The sequence below is a fragment of the Coenobita brevimanus genome, chromosome 53 (assembly GCF_032717465.1).
Source record: "Coenobita brevimanus isolate Jiangsu-jjx chromosome 53, ASM3271746v2, whole genome shotgun sequence".
Classification (NCBI taxonomy): Eukaryota; Metazoa; Arthropoda; class Malacostraca; order Decapoda; family Coenobitidae; genus Coenobita; species Coenobita brevimanus.
The window spans coordinates 41,130,460-41,148,083 of record NC_137006.1 but is presented as its reverse complement, the minus strand read 5'-3'; the positions used below and the strand labels follow the sequence as shown (position 1 = coordinate 41,148,083).

Sequence of the window (17,624 nt, the reverse complement as noted above, 5' to 3'; positions counted from 1 at the left end):
GGCTGAATTAAGTCAGATAATTGAGAGTTTACTGTACTGTGTGTGTATAAATATATGCAGCAAAATATCGATGAAATGGACTTCAGTAGACCGGAATTCGCTTTTCTTGGATTTGAGGAGCTGCCAGACAAAATTGTTATATATTGGAAAAAGCCTGATAAAGCCTGAAGCAGTCCGGACTGTCTGACCACTTCAGCTATGTTCACCACACTAAGATAATTAAAGACATGTTTATCAGTGTACAGTACAGTATTATTATATACGGTATACACGTTGAGTACACCGCTTCCCGTCCAATCAGCGAAGTTAAGCAATGTTGGGTCTGGTTAGTACTTGGATGGGTGACCGCCTGGGAACACCAGATGCTGTTAGCATCCCTATGTGTCAAGTGGGGTTGGTGGAGGATTAGTGCCCCTCCCTGTAAAACAATTAACTCTAAGCCCTTGGCCACCCTGTTTGGGATACATGGCGTCTGGCAATGAATGAATGAATGAACATAATCATCATCATCATCATCTTGATCTCTTTTCCCACCCTAGGGCAAGTTGAGGAGTAGCAATGTCCAGACAGCCCAAATTTGCCCAATCCAAAGGGGGCATGCTTCCATATGCTCATCATTCAAGCCCCCGGAATCCTGTCTTCATCGGATATGCCCAAAACATTCACCACATTCTGTAGCTTCACGTAAACGTATCCGATAGAGTCAATCCAGATGCTGCCACATTAAAAAGAAGTACCAAATCCCTGATCATGCACTTCTCCTCACAACATTCATCCAGCCAGCTTGATCTCTTGTCAGTTCCGTAGTCTCACCAACTTCCTAACCTCTCTTCCTCACACAGTCATCCACTATAACTCTCCACCTTCTCCATGGCCTACCTTATCTCCTCCCTCCTTCAAATTCGTTCAGATATATCTTTTTCACCACTCTGTTTTTATCCATTCTCTCCACATGACCATACCATCTCAGTACACTCTCTTCGAGTCTGGTGTCCACAGATTTCCTCACTCCACATCTTTCACAAAATCACATTATTTTGTATCCTATCCACCCTTTGTACTTCACATACATTCCTCAGCAGTCCCATCTCCACTGCTCTTACTCTTGACTTTTCATTTTCATGCCACGCCATAGTCTCACATCCATATGTTAAAGTTGGCATTAACACTCCTTCATGTAAGCCTCATGCAGTTGCAGCACTCAAGCCTTTGTTTCTTATCAAGGCCTTCATTGCACCAGCTACTTTTCTTCTTTGTGTCACTCTGCTTTCCACTTCTTTTGCACATTTTCCTCTCTTTTCTGTCACTGTACCCAGGTATTTGAACTCTCTCACCAACTCCAGTCTCTCTCCATTCACTGCAACATTGCACTGGGAGTCACCTTCTCTCTCAGTAACCATCACTTTTCTCTTTTCTACATTTACTTTCAAGGCATGACACAGACATCAGCACAACTCTACATTAGCCTACCAAGTTCTTGTCCGGTATTTGCAAGTAGTACTCCATCATCAGCATACAACAAATTTGAGATATTCCATCCATCACCATTATATAATACCATTTGATTACTGTAGTGAATGTATTATACAGTACAGTACTGTAGTGGTAGTGAAAGCCGTTTAAAAACTGTTGGTGTGATCCGGACTAATGTCTGATATATCGGAAAAAGTCCAGGTTAGCAGGGGGAAGTCTGGATGTCGCTTTTATCTGAGTCACTTTTTTCAGAATGGCTTGGGCCCCAATTAGTCCGTTATAGTGAGGTTTTAAAGTGTACAATATATTTATATATATATATATATATATATATATATATATATATATATATTTATATATACAGTATATATATCTATCTATTCTATCTATTGCCAGACGCCTCAATCCCGTTTGGGGTGGCCACAAACAAATCGCCTCCAAGTCGCCCTGTCCCCCGCCATTTCACTGCCCTGCTCCCAACTCACACCCCCCTCTCTCATATACCTCTCCACCCCATCCCTCCATCTCATCCTCGGCCTCCCCCTCCCTCTTCCGCCCTCCACCTCACTCACATACACTCTCTTCGCCAGTCTCTCACCCTCCATCTTCTCCACATGGCCAAACCACCTCAGTGTGTTCCTCATAACGCTTCCTATCACATCCACATCCACACCACAACGCTCCTTTATATCCTCATTCGTCAGCCTGTCTCTCCATGTGACTCCACAGGCTCCTCTTAAATAACTCATTTCCACTGCTCTCACTCTTGACTTGTGTCCTTCCAACAACGTCCAAGCTTCACTTCCGTACGTTAGAGTTGGTATCACAATACTGTCATGTAGTAACTTTTTCACTTCCATGCTCACTTCCCTGTTTCTTATCACTGCTTTCAAAAAACCAGCAACCTTTCTTCCCTGCTGTACCCTTTCAAGCACTTCACCCTCCAAACCTCCATCCTTACTCATCACACTACCCAAATACTTAAACGTACTCACATTTTCCAATTCCTCACCATCTAACCTCGCTGTACATTCACTAACTTCACCTCTTTCAAAGACCATCACTTTACTCTTCCCTACATTCACCTTTAGGTTCCGTTTCTTAAACACTCTCCCAAACTCATCCACCAAGCCTTGCAGCTCCCCTTCGTCTTCACTCAACAACACAGTATCATCTGCAAACAACAGTACAGGGAGTTTCCAAACACTATCCTCTCTCACCAGGGCCACTCCAACATCCACTACCCTACCTTGTACCTCTTTTATTACCCCATCCATGTACAGATTGAACAACCATGGAGACATGACACATCCCTGTTTCAAACCAACTTTCAAAGAGAAAAATTCACTTAGTTCACCATCCACACGCACTGCAGCCTTCGCACCATCGTACATACTCTTCACAGCATTCAACAACTTCCCATCTACTCCATATATTCTTAACACTTTCCACAATCCTTGTCTATCCACCCTGTCATATGCTTTCTCCAAATCCATGAAAGCCGCATACAACTTCTTTCCCTTCTCTAGAAACTTTTCCACTAAAGATCTAAGAATGAATATCTGATCTACACAACCTCTTCCCTTCCTAAAGCCTCCCTGTTCTTCTCCAACTAATTTCTCTGTTCTTTCTCTAACTCTGTCTATAAGTATCCTACCATACACTTTTCCTATTATACTAAGAAGACAAATGCCCCTATGATTACCACACACTTCTTTTTCCCCTTTTCCTTTGTACAAGGGAATAATTATACCTGACTTCCAATCCTCCGGGACTCTACCTTCCTCCCAGGCCAATCTGCACATCTTCCACATCCATTCTACTACTATCTCTCCCCCATGCTTCAGCATTTCACCACACACTCCATCAATTCCTGGGGCTTTCCCCGATTTAACTTTCTCCATTGCTTCCACAACTTCTATCCTACTGATTTCTTCCTGTCTTCTCACCTCCCTCCTTCTCCCAGCCATTCCCCAGCCACTTATACTCGCATTACTTCCATCCTCTACGTTCAACAATTCCTTAAAGTGTTCTCTCCATCTGCTCACTTTTTCTCCCTTCTCCATTAGTAATCTACCATTTTTATCTTTCACTCCCCTGCTAACTTCACTTCCACCCTGTCTTACTCTTTTCACTTCTCTCCAGAACATTTTCTTACAGTCCCTCCACTTTACACTCAAATTCCTTCCAAATTCCTCATCCACTCTCTTCTTACTCTCTCTTACTAATCTTTTCACCTCTCTTTTCCTTTCCACATATAACTCTCTCTACCGCCTCTCAACTTCTTCCACGCCCCTATTTCTCACCCATTCATTGTATGCTTTCTTCTTTTGTGCCACAGCCTGTTTCACCTCTTCAGTCCACCACGCTGTTCCTTGCACCCCCCTCTCTGCCTTCTCTTCCTTCCACACACCACATCACATGCAGCACATATTTCTCCTGTAAATATCTTACACACACCTTCCACGTCTCCCATCTGCTCCAATTCATATTTGCCCAATCGTTCCTCCACTTCTCTCTTATACTCTGCCTTTTTCTCATCCTCTTGTAACCTTTCCACTCTCCTTGCAACTACTCCTTCCTCTCGTCTTTCCCTTCTTCTATTCCTCCATCTCACTTGCATCCTAATTCTGGCCACCACCAAGTAGTGGTCAGAAAGTCCACTCCCCCAGCCTCTATACACTCTTGCATCCTTTACACATCTTCGCATCCTTTCATCCACACACACATAATCAATCATTGCCTTCCTTTCATTCAGTTCACCACCCACCCTTCTCATCACTCGCCATGTATACCTGTGGATCATTTTATGCCTGAAGAGGGTATTGGCTATCACCAACCCCCTCCCAGCACAAATGTCCACTAACGCACTCCCATTCTCATCTATCTCGGCAGGCACACCCCACTCACCAACTATTCCATCCACCTTCACATTACCAACTTTACCATTCATATCATATATACTGTATATATATATATATATATATATACTGTATATATATACAGTCATCCCTCTGCTATCACGCCTAATTGGTGCCTAAATTACACTGTCATAACAGAATTTGCTATAGCAGAACTGAAAAACCTATGGTAATAATTATAATTGGTGCCTGGACCCCCGAGTTGACCACATATTTGACATATTTTGCAACTTTTTTTTACCAAGTTTTCGAACAGTAATAAGAAACACTAACATTTAAACAAACATCAAAAAAAGAATCATGATCCAAGGAGAAACAAAAGCTTACTGTACAGTATTTCACAATTTTATTAACCTTTATTGGGGACGATTATTGGGGACGAGGATAGCTGCCAGACTTACGTGGTTGGGTAGGCTCTGAGGCTTGGCTGGAGTCTCATTTTCCAGCCCTATGCTCCTCTCTTTCATCAAGAATTTCACCAGCTGTAGCACTAGAGAAGCCCTCAGAGTCACAGGGCACGTCTAAGACAGAGGGTTGGCGGGATGGTCCTGGCGTTAGTTCGGGTTCTGGTTGCGGGGCCGGCTGTGCCTCGTTGCAACGCCGTACGAAATCAGTGATCTGACACTGGTGCAGAGAGTTGACGTGCTCTCGATACTGTTCCTCATAACCTGCAAGTGCCAGGCTAATATGGGAGCACCTTGCTTCACTGTTGACTGTTGAATCTTGATCTAGGAGGTGGCAAAGCTGGTAACCCAAGTCTGTCATCTTCTTGATGTCCACCATGGATAATCCTTCACGCCTCCCATGATGCCAAGTTTGAGAAAGGAAGGAGTGAATTACGGAGGTTAGAGATAAAGAAATAAAGTAAATAAATAAATAAATAAAAATAAATAAAAAATGAATAAATAAAAATAAATAATAAATACAGTAAACAACCTCCTCATCCTCTCCTGCAATGTCCTGTTCCTGTGTCTCCTCATCTTCTTCAGTTATTTCATCAGCAGTAACTGGAGGAGGCTGTATCATTTCCCGAATATCCTGGCCTGTAGTATCAGCAAAGCCAGCTCCGGGAATTTGCCTTGCCTCCGCTGCCGCTGCCTCAACTGTCTGTGGGTTACCAGGTACCGCCACTTGACAGTCCCCAGGCAGACCCTCCAAAATGTTACGCCAGGCATGGTGAATAGTGTCAGGAGTAACATTATTCCAGCAGTCTACCATCGAGTCAATAGCCTGTTTCACACCGTAATTTTTCCAATAACGAATCACCTTTTGTTCCGACTCATTATCCCCTTGAATCATGACCTCATCTTCATCCTTACTATCAAGCAACTGCTGGATAAGGGCAGTGTCTTGTGTTGCCTGCCGCATCTGCCTAAACTGCCTTGCAGAATAGGAGGCCTTCACAACTGATATGACCTCCTGATCGAGGGGCTGGATCAAGGCAGTTGTGTTTGGTGGCAGAAACTCAACCCTTACATTAGGATGCACGTCCCTTAGAAGTGGTGAATGTCCAGGGGCATTGTCGAGAAGCAGGAGAATGTTGAACCTTATGTTGTTTTCCTTGCAATAATTTTCCACCTGGGGAATGAACAAATCTTTTAACCAGTCACTGGAAAGCTTGGCAGACATATACTTTACCCCTTCTTTGATGTCATCCAGTGCACATTTAATTTGTCCATGTTGTATCCTTTGTAGGCCCTGGGTCTTTTCGCACGATGCACAACTGTAGGTTTCAGGAGGCATGTTCCTGACGCATTCATAGCGAGCAGAAGGGTCAATCGCTCCTTTATGGCTTTCCTACCACGAACTTTTTCTGACTAGGCAGTGATGAATGTTCGGCGAGGCATTGTTTTCCAGTAAAAATTCGTTTCATCCATATTAAAAATCTGATCAGGAGTGTACATACCTTCGTGGATAATTTTCCTCAGCGATTCTGGGTAATCATGTGCAGCACTTGTGTCCCCACCTGCTGCTTCGCCCGATATTTTCACACTTTTCACTTTATGCCATGACATAAACTTGTCTACTCACCCTTTCGATGCTAGAAACACTGGTGGTTGTTCAACACACATCTTACGAGCCACAGACACATATATTTCCCTGGCAGTCTCCGTAATTTCACGTGTGTCAACTGCTAAGTTCTGCTTCGCCTGCCTCTCCAGATATCGGTGTAGCAGTTGTTCAGTCTTGAGGAGCAATTGATTTCCACTTCGCATAGCCTGAGCACCTGCTTCTGATGGGGCAAGTTTCATATGGGCCTTGATATGGTCACGCTGTCAGTAAATACCACGCACTATCGATTCATTTATCCCGATATATATATCTCTATACATATATATATATATATATATATATATATATATATATATATATATATATACAGTATATATATATATATATATATATATATATATACAGTATATATATATATATATATATATATATATATATATATATATATTTACAATATATATATACAGTATGTAGATAGATAGGTAGATAGATAGATAGTCAATACTCGTAAATCGCAGCAATTTGGGTCTGGACCACAGCCATGATTTACAGATTCCGTGATTTGTGAATAATAACACTTATGTGAAAAATTAATTTGGGTCTGGACTTTGGCCAACCCACCCCCACAGCACCCTACCTACACCTGTCTAGGCACCATCAAATACAAACATACAAATTTAGGAATATTCAGTGTAAGTATTAAATAGAAATAAGCAATGTTAAGAGATCTTGCCTTAATCCTATGACAAAATTGCTTAAGTAAATGGAGTGGGGTGGTGTTGGGAAGAACTCATTCTTCTCAAACTCTTTCGCCAGCTTTGAAAACTTCTCTCCCTTTTCAACAAGACGAATGAGCTCCAAATGTTGACTGTACGACAACGGCGGCAGCTTCTTGACACCATACTGCTTAGAGCGCTTCGTCAGGGGGTCGGGAGGGGCCATGGCAGGTAGGAGGCAGGGGGAAGTTGCACAAAAAAGGCAGGTAGCTCTCATGCTCCACGGCGACGGTCTGTAGTGTGTGGACTGGAGTGAGAAGAACAACAACAACATGGCGTCATTAGTATGCAACTTGCCACCGGTGACGCGCGGTGATTGGATGTTGGGTCGCGATTTTCAGTTTGAATGCCACGGTTTATGGTTCTCCTCAGAAAAGGCCCACTTGGTTGCCTAGGTCCGTGATTTTCGTGACTTAACAGTGATTTAAGGTTGCCGGCAGTCTGACAGCCACTTAGCCGTGATTTACGAATCTGTGCTTTATGAACACGCGATTTACAAGGATTGACTGTATATATATATATATATATATATATATATATATACGTGTACCGGTATATATATACATATGTACAGTAGGATCTCCCCAATAACGTCTAATTGGTGCCAGAAAAATGCTGTTATTAGCAAAAATGTTTTTTGCGTGACATTAAAATATGTGTATAAAGGGTTTATTGGTGTCGCCACTCCAGGACTTTTATCAACTTTTCCCACCTGGAGCCCTCCTATCACTACTTTTTTTAGCTGAAAAAATAAGATTAGTTATTAAATCATCATGAATAATATATAACGCACCTTAAAGGAGTTATGAGGTGTTTGATATGATGATTGTTTTGAGGCTTGCACGTGGACGCTACTGCAGCGTACCCCCTGACACCTCGCAGACCTCGTCCCCATTCCTGCCTCTCACGCCAGGGTCACCCACTTCCATCAACACTTCATCAAACCCCATAAAGTCAAAATCTTCAGGAAAGTCCCCAGTGTCCTCAATGTCGCCATGTACTCAACCCTTCTCTGTTGTTCTTCCTCGGCTGGCTAGCTTTGTGAAAGAGAGTGAGTGATGAGTGACTGATGGCAGGCATTCACTTGATCGTGACACTGTTTCTGGTATTTTCTTGAAATCTGATTTACAAATCCAGTCATTAGTCATTAATTATGATGGCTGCTCTCTCTCTGTCTCAGCAGACTTGAGTTGTGGCAGGAATGCCGACCAGGCATGTTTAATGGTTGCCAATGTTGTATTATTCCAGGCACTGACGAAGAAATTTATGGCCTGTTGAAAGTTATATTTCATCCAGAATGCAGCAATAGTCATTATGTTGGGGGTTGCAGGTATGCCAGGTGGAGCAGGTGAGTCACATAGAGCTGTTGAGGTGGAGGGGGAAGCAGATTGTGAGTCGGTAGGGCAGTGGAGGTGGAAGGGACAACGGTGGGCGACTTAGGGGAGGTGGCAAGGGGAGGATTCTCCATCTCCTCCTCATTACTGCTTACATTTTTGGCAATTTCCTTTATCTCTTCTTGTTTGTCTGTTTCATTCCTCATCTTGTTATGGACATGTTTGCAGTATAACAACTTGGCATTCACGAAATAACCGTTATCCAAGTGAATCCAAACGTTATTATAAAAACTGGGTATCTATTCTAACTTACCATTATTGCAAAAAACGTTATTGTCGAAGTCGTTATTGGTGAGATCCTACTGTGTATATATATATATATATATACACAGTGGTGGGCAGCGCAAACGAAGGACCTTGCACAAGCACAATGCGCAATCCACAGTTCACTACCTTGTGCAAGCGCAAGTGCAAACTATTTGCATATATTTGTGGGAAGTACTGTAAAATATTGAGATATTTAACCCTTTAAACGCGGAGCATCGCATTTGCGGCGATCGCCAAAAAGGACATAATGGCAGATCGTCGCGTTTGCTATTCGAGTTAATTTTGAATAAACGCGGGCAAGGATGCTCCAGCTGGTATTGTCTATCAGTACCGCCACCCTTTAGCTACAATTAGCATACTTGATCTTCGTACTACTGACCTCCGTTGTTGCCAAGTGTCGCGTTTTTCCCCCCTCCCCCACCCACCACGGCCTAGCCAGCCTGGCTGTGATATATGGCAGCGCTCTGACTGCTCAGAACTGTAAATCTGCACTCTCCTCTCACAAGCAGTTTATGCTAATAGGAAACGCTTGTTTCCCCAGTTGTCACACTAGCTTTTTTTTGCGCGGTTTGCCCCTGTTTAGCGCCAGTTTACTGCAGGCTTTCAAAGTGACATTATGGTGAGTTCTAGCTCTTCCGAGTCAGTGCGAGCGGCCAACAGGAACGAGAATAAAGTGATGGGCGTAAGGCAGAATATAAGCGTGCCGCGGTGGTCTTTTGGGAAGTACTATGATTGAAAATAATGTAGTATACGTGTTTTTAGCTGTGAAAATGGAAATGTTTGTTGAGTGACGGGAAGACCGCCGCCGCGCTACATGTCGACCGTACGCTCCGTTGATTTTAGCCTGATTTTCAGTGCTTATTGTACAAATACGGATTCCAAACTATCTGTACGTTGTAGTATAAAGTTTGCTGTGACAGAATGAGGCTGTGGTAGAGGGGAAACCGGGTTGCTGGAGGTGTGAAAGTGAAGATTTTGTTACCCAACTTTGCAAGTCTCCACAAGTCCTTGGGTAGTCCAAGAAGGCTCAACACCTGTCTCTGGAGAAAGCTGAATGTAAGTACTATCTGCCATACCAAGTATAATGTTCTAGGGTTAATCTCTGATTTTTGGCTAATATTTTCCTACAGGTACTCAGACCGCGATCCTACCCCGCCACCCGGGGGGGGGGGTCGGCTGTCCATGGCCGCGTTTTAGGGGTTAAATAAAATAGCATACTTACTTTTATTTATTTTTATTATATCTATCTGTCTATTGCCAGAAGCCTTAATCCTGTAATGGGTGGCCACTGGCCACAAAAAAGCAACAAATCCCCTCCATGTTGCCCTGTTCCCTGCCATTTCACTGCCCTGCTCACAGTGAGTCTCTACACCGTGGCCCTGCTCCCATCTCACACCCATCTCTCTCATATACTTCAGCACTCCATTCCTCCATCTCATCCTTGGCCTCCCCCTCCCTCTCCCCCCCTCCACCTCACTCACATACACTCTCCTTGTTAGTCTTTCACTCTCCATCCTCTCCATATGACCAAACCACCTCAGTGTGTTTTCCCTAACGCTTCCTTTCACATCCACATCCACACCACAATGATCCTTCACTTCCTCATTTGTTAATCTGTCTCTCCAGTAACTCCACATGCTCCTCTCAAATAACTCATTTATTTCCACAGCTCTCACTCTTGACTTCTGTCCCTCTAGCAAGGTCAAAGATTCACTTCCATACATTAGAGATGGTATCACAATACTGTCATGTAGTAACTTTTTCACTCATGGAAGTTCAAACAGAGGAGTGAGCGGTCTGCGAAGCGGAGGGACAGGAAAACAAAGGCTGTGATGTTGCCAGTTTTACTTTTATCTGCATTTCGCAAGACGTTTTATTTAGTTATTCAGTATAGATATACAATAGCATGTGTAATTCCTTACGAAAGTCATTAAAACATATTTTTAAAATCAAATATCCACAGCAAGTGTTTCCGCACCTACCCAGCACTTTATATATATCTGTATGTATACAGCAAGCTTGCCCCCAACGCGTGGGTTTCATTCCTAACGTGGCGCGTTCGGTGCAAAACCGTGTAAGTTTTAAATACTCCTTATTTTGCTTCCTAGATCTCCTAAACGTGGTCTTTTGCTGTTATCTGCCATTGGTAATCAATATGAAGCACTTTAAGTGGTTAGAAGGTTATTTAATGTTATAACTTACAAATACAGTACTGCACAGCAAAACTTCAACATACAAATACGTAAACACAAGACAACATTCCAATGCCGAAACCAGTCGGCATCGGAATGTTGCCTTGTGTTTACGTATTTGTATGTCGAAGTTTTTCTGTGCAGTACTGTATTTGTAAGTTATAACATTAAATAAATCTTCTAACCACTTAAAGTGCGTCATATTGATTACCAATGGCAGATAACAGCAAAATACCACGTTAGGGAGTCTAGGGAGCAAAATGGTTTCTGGACTATTAACTATCAAGCCAGTTCGCTGTCACAACAATAACAAGACAACATAGACTTTGATGGATCCCCCTGAAATATAGTTATTAAAGTATTGATTAATTAATAATAAGTATATTTATAAAAGTATTGATTAATTAATACAAGTATATTTATAGAATGATGGGGAATCATCCAGGGTGCGAATTGTTCTGATGGGGAATTGTCCATGTTTTGACGGGGAATTGACATGATGGTGAATTGTCTTGGAACCCACCGATCGTGTGTAATCTATAACTGGTTACAAGGCTTTATTTAATGCTTTAACTTTCTTTAAGTGCTTTAACTTACAAGTGCATACCAGAATAGTAAATATTTACTTACAAATACAGTACTGTAGAAAAGCAGTACTGCAAATATTTAACAAACAAATAAAAAAGGTAATATTCTGACGCCTATCAGAAAACTGGTTATAAGACATTATTTCTTGCTTGAACGTTATTTAATAATACTTTAACTTGCACATAAACTTACCAGAACAGTACTGTAAATATTGAACTTACAAATACAGCACTGAGGAAAAGCAGTACAGCGAATCACATCACGTGATCAAAACAAACCGTGCGTGCTGAGTTGATGTTCGAGGATTTGGCTTTTCAAAGGCCTCTCGTGTAAATATATAGTTTTCGTAATGGTTCTTTAATCTTACACTGTCTTATACTTATCCCAGCACTAACCGTGTATAATTGCTAGCGCGTTCGGCGAGAACGTGTTCGGGGCGAGTTTACTGTATATATATATATTTATATGTATAAGGAGGCTCTCGATGTTCGATTAATCTTACTTCGATATTTCGTATCTCAATTGGACTTGCCCGCTCGCCCAAAATTTGTGCTTCAATTTCTAAAGTCGTGCTTCGATCACTTAGGCCGGGTTGCAAGCGCAAGTCGATACTCACCTGTTCATCTGTCATGCCATATACCAGCCACTTAGTGAAGCTTGCCTTCATTCAAACGTTTGAAATCATTTTTGTGATGACGGAGGCAATGAAAGCATCAACAGCGGTGGCCATGGTGATTGGGACAAGGACAAGGAAGCAGGTGTTTACTCAAGCGGGGTTGGGGCGAGCACGAGTGATGGCTGTGAGGGTGGCGTGGTGGCTGACAACAGTGACTCAACCACCGCCTTAGAACTGCTTGGGACAATTTGCTGTCAAGTCAATTCGCTGTCACAACAATAATAATTCGCCGTCATTAATGAAGACAGCTATGGGTGACGCTAGAATATAATTCAAAGGTGACTGCAGCAAGGAAGAAACAAGTTAATTATTGACTAAAGATGCAACTAATAAATAATATCCAATGCCTACGCTATTGAACATAGACTTTGATGGATCTCCCTGAAATTTAGTTATTAAAGTATTGATTAATTAATAATCAATCAATCAGTCAATCATTTCCTGTGGCACCCCATGGGATGCATAGGGCCTTGATGAACTCTCTCCACCAATATTTGTCTCTTGCCATCTCCTTCAGGTCCCACCAACACTCCTCTCCTGATTCTCTTTTCATTGTCCTCAACCAGGTTTCCTTTGGCCTACCTTTGCCTCTTCTTCCTCTAGCAGTCCACTCTGGCACATCCTGTATTAAACTGCCTTCTTTTTTATATAGGTACCCAAGCCATTTCTAGTGAGGCAGTCTCACATATTCATCAGTTGGTTCCACTCTCGTAATATCTCTTACTCTTTCATTTGTAACTCTGTCTTGCCACTTTACCCCAGGAATCCTTCTCAGTATTTTATTCTCAAATCCTAATACTTCTTGATCTGTTGCAACTGTACTGTACCATGACTCATGCCCATAAATTAAAAGAGGTCTAACCATGGACTTGTAATAATAATAAGTACATATGTACTTAATATTAAGTATAGTTATAGAATGACGGGGGATCGTCCAGGGTGCGTATTGTCCTGATGAGGAATCGTCTATGTTTTGACGGTGAATTGATGAGAGTGAGTTGTCTTGGAACCCAACATTCTACCACATAAGCTTCATTGTTTTTATACTAAAGTGTGTGCAGCCTGTATTTCTTGTTTTTCTTGCTAACAATAAGTAAATGTATACTAAATATAAGCAAATATATGGTTGTGTTATGATTTTGGATGGGTATAAGTGTATATGTAAAAGTTTATGTCAGTTTGTTGGCGACACGCCGGTCCCATTTTATTTGTTTTCTATAAGTTTATCAATTCGCTCTTCGATAAATCGCATTTTGATCATTTTTTTTTTTTGGTCCCCAAACTGATCGAAGATCAAGAGCCTTCTGTGTATATATATATATATATATATGGTATATATATACGGTATATATATATATATATATATATATATATATATATATATATATATATATATATATATATATATATATATATATTATATATATATATATATATATATATATATATATATATATATATACTGTATATATATACCATATATATGTTTAAAATACCCATTTTAAAGCGACTTTTAAAAAGTGGATTCTAAGGTCTGGCAATGTGCTGGGAGATATCTTAGGGCTTGTAGGCAAGTACTTAGTTATATTGCAGTTATAAGGGGCCAATTGTTTTAAGTACAATGTTCATGGAAATTCTTAATTTATGGGGGGTTCTGTTCCCTAACCCCTATAGTTAGTGGTGAACAACTTTAATGTTCATTTAATTCTTACTATTTCCAGGGTATTTTATGCTTCTCAAAAGAAATTTTTTGAACTGAAAAGGAAAAATATAGCCATCAGCAATCTCTTTGTTATAAGACAATCTCCCTTAAGCTGAAGATGATCATGTGGTTGTGGTCAGATTTGCTAATGAACAGTGTGTTGTCAGCTCAGAGAACTTAAGTGGCAATTATCTCTGTAATTCACTGAGAAACTAGCAGCAAAAAAAGGACTTTTTATAATGAGGACTTGCTGTAAAAGAAGTTCTCATTATACACTGCATATTTCTGTACCCAGTTTTGCAGTTAATTCAACAAAGTCAGCACTAATGTATATTTGGCATTAAATTTCCACTGCCATTTGCCGATTTGCCTTTTCCCTTATTTTACAGTGCCATTGTAAGAAGTTGTGATAGTTTAAAATACACCACTGATATATAACGAGGGTTTACTTTACTGGACAGTGTTGAAGAAGAACTTCCTCATGTGGGGGGCACTGGTATAACTAGGTGACTCCACTGCCTGGTTATACAAGAGTCCTTTAACTCACCCACATCCCTCAAAAGGAGGAGGTTGGACTGCTGGAAACGGGCATTTTCATCCTGCAATCCATTGGGTGGTGCAGGAGAAAAACATTCATGTGTGTAAAAGTAGACTACAGTATATAAATGTGGATATGGAGACAGGACAACACGAGCATTGCTTAATTCCTTTATACTACAAATAGGTAAATACATCAGATGAGCTTGGAGTGTTCCATTACTACTCCAGTACTGGATAGTTGACATCATTCCTGAATTCTTCCAACCATGGCAAGAGAGTATTATAAGTAACTTAATACAATTTCTGTATCAGGTAATACTGCTTTTGGCTATTTTATCTTATTCATTATTACTGTATGAATGATATCTATCATACACAGATATAGTTTAAAAGAATATTTTGTCTACCAAAAATGTGAAATCGTTTTATTTTGAACATGAGTGACTGATGCTTGAAAAATAATCTGGTTAACCCCCTGATTTCAATTATGTATTCTTATTTCTTGCTAGCTACAGGCAGTTTTATTCTGCTCAGGGGAGAAAGTTTGGACTAGGGGAGATTGGTGTAGCCTCCATTATCATTTTCACTACAGGGGCACTTTCCCAAACTGAGTAAAATAATTTGAAGGTAGCAAGAATAAAATAGAAAGTACATCATTGGATTCAAGGAGTTGATGAGATTCTAGGTAGATGTATATTCAACTATCCACACCAGCTTTAACATTAACTCTTCAGTCTGATGACACATCTTTATCGTTAATTCTTGCTACTGGTGTTGGAGAGGGCCACCATTGTATAATGGCATTGGTATGACTGGATAGTGGAGCTGCCCAGTTATACAAACATTCCTCACTTCCCTCCATGTCCCTCAAAAAGAGGATGGTGGACTGTGGAAGAATGGTATTTTCAGCTTGCAGTCCACTGGGTTCATATTCAGATAAGCCTAGAGTTGCAACTACTTCAGTGTGTAATAAAATTCTTGCTACCACCAAACGTAGGATGATACCTTAGTATTGAAGAGTTTTATTAAGAACAAAAAGCAGTGCCAAGACATAGCAAACCCGTCCCTGGCAGTCATTTTAGCGCTGAGGTATAAACACAACAGGATATCTAGTCAAAGATGTCACATATCAAATTTGGAGTAAATTGGGTGAAAATTTATGATTTTGTGCCTATTTGAAATTTTAGGCCTGACCTACCTGATATTGACCCCCCCTACTGTTAACTGGGGGGTGACCCCCTGATGTAATGAGGCATGTTATAGGTACAGATGTGAAAGATGCACCTTCAGGCTTTGGTTTTATATCGATATGACATATTTGAAAGGAGTTATGGAGAAAAATGATTTTTGTTTACTTTTTTTTTTTTTTTTTTTTTTTTTTACATTTTTTGGGCCTACAGCCTGGACCTTGGCCCAATTTGGCCCAAAATTTAATCAGGTGATCAGAAGATCATAGCCCATCATCTGTGTAATTTTAGTCAAAATTGCACCAGTAATTTTTGCGTAAAGTTGTTAACAGACAGACAGACAGACACACAAACAAGCAGACAAAGCAGGTGAAAACAGTACCTCTCCCCAAGCCCCTCTGGGCCAGGGACAGGTAATAAATCTATCTCCTCCCAACCAAAAAGTCTCTCCTGGGATGAGAAAATGACTCAGAAATTAACAAGAAAGATATGAGAACAATTCCATTAGAGTGAAGGAGGTAATATGATAGGCATACAGTAACATTCTTTTAGTCTGGCCCTTCAGTCCACTATCAGTCCAGATGTCCATGCATGGCATGTACACAAAATGTTCTTGTTATGCTTATATATTGCCATTAAGTAATATAAGTTAGATATGCATATTTGTTATAAATGGCATGTAACAATCTGGTGGTTAGAATGCCCTAGTCAGAGTAACGACCTTCCGATATGTATGGCCTGGAGCCACAAAATATGACTGAGTCTTTTTCAGCTATGTATGGTAGTACTGTAGAAGGAAGTAGGCTGGCCACCTACCAATAGATGTACACTCGGACCTTCAATTATGTGCAAATATGGTCGACAATGCGCACTGCATTTTTGAAAATGCACATAATTCAGATACTATAAACAATGCAATAAATAGAATATGTTCGACATCCTCCCCAGTCGGCACATTTTCGCCACATTTTACTCATCTTTTTATACTGTACCCATCCAACGGCACTCCTTCCTTCTCCATTCTGTTGATGTAATGAGCTAGGTAGCATTCCATATGAATAAGCACTGTGATGGTGAAATGACTCTGGAGTTGCTAAAGTACGTGAGGCAGTTGCAGAAACTGAGGAAAAGGGAGTAGGTAGTCCATGGTGGTTTGTTTACAAATGACCACGAGGCACCAAGGCAGATGACACTATTAGCCGTTTTGGCTTGCAAGAGCACACGAGTGTGACAGGCACTTGACTCTGCTAGCCGTTTTGCCTCACAAAAGCTGCTGGCATGTTAACCACTTTTGTTCTAGTGTGACTCTGCCTTTAGGTGACCTGAGTCCCGCTTTTAGGCGGGACAGTCCCGCTATTTTAAAGTCTGTCCCGCCTTTTTAATTGTGACTAAAATGTCCCGCTTTTTGTGCATATTATCTTAAATTTCCTGCTTTTAGAAAATTACTATTACATTATTTATAACATGACCTTCTTTTATGAAATTATAATAAATTAGTAAAAGTATGAATAATCCAAACAAAATGAAATACTGAACTGTCTAGTCACCTTATGCATGCCATCCACCTCGTAAAGTAGTACAGAATGTAGTTGGAATGACTCAGTCTTCCTAGACGTGCCCGCACAATTAAAAAATATGCGCACTATATGAAGATTATTTAATCATATTTTTTGGGATGGCGCCCACATAATTGGCAAATTGCACAGTTCAGATGTGCATTTTTCAAGGATGCACTGTACTGAATTGCATCAATCTTGCCATGGGTCTGAATTTCTCAAAGGAGATAATTTGGGATTTACCTTTTTTGTGTTTTAAGTTATAAAGAACTGCCAGCTTAAGTATAGTATGTCTGATGAAGGATTTAAAAAGAAAACTAGAAATGATGTCTAACATTA

The 17,624-nt window shown here is 40.8% G+C and overlaps 1 protein-coding gene and 1 pseudogene across 1 annotated transcript in view; both read left to right on the top strand.

Annotated features, from left to right (window-relative positions):
* LOC145400804 (voltage-dependent T-type calcium channel subunit alpha-1G-like) overlaps positions 1 to 17,624 on the top strand; it is a 470,580-nt gene that overhangs the window by 72,142 nt on the left and 380,814 nt on the right. The window lies entirely within an intron of this gene.
* LOC145400856 (5S ribosomal RNA) lies at positions 258 to 374 on the top strand (annotated as a pseudogene).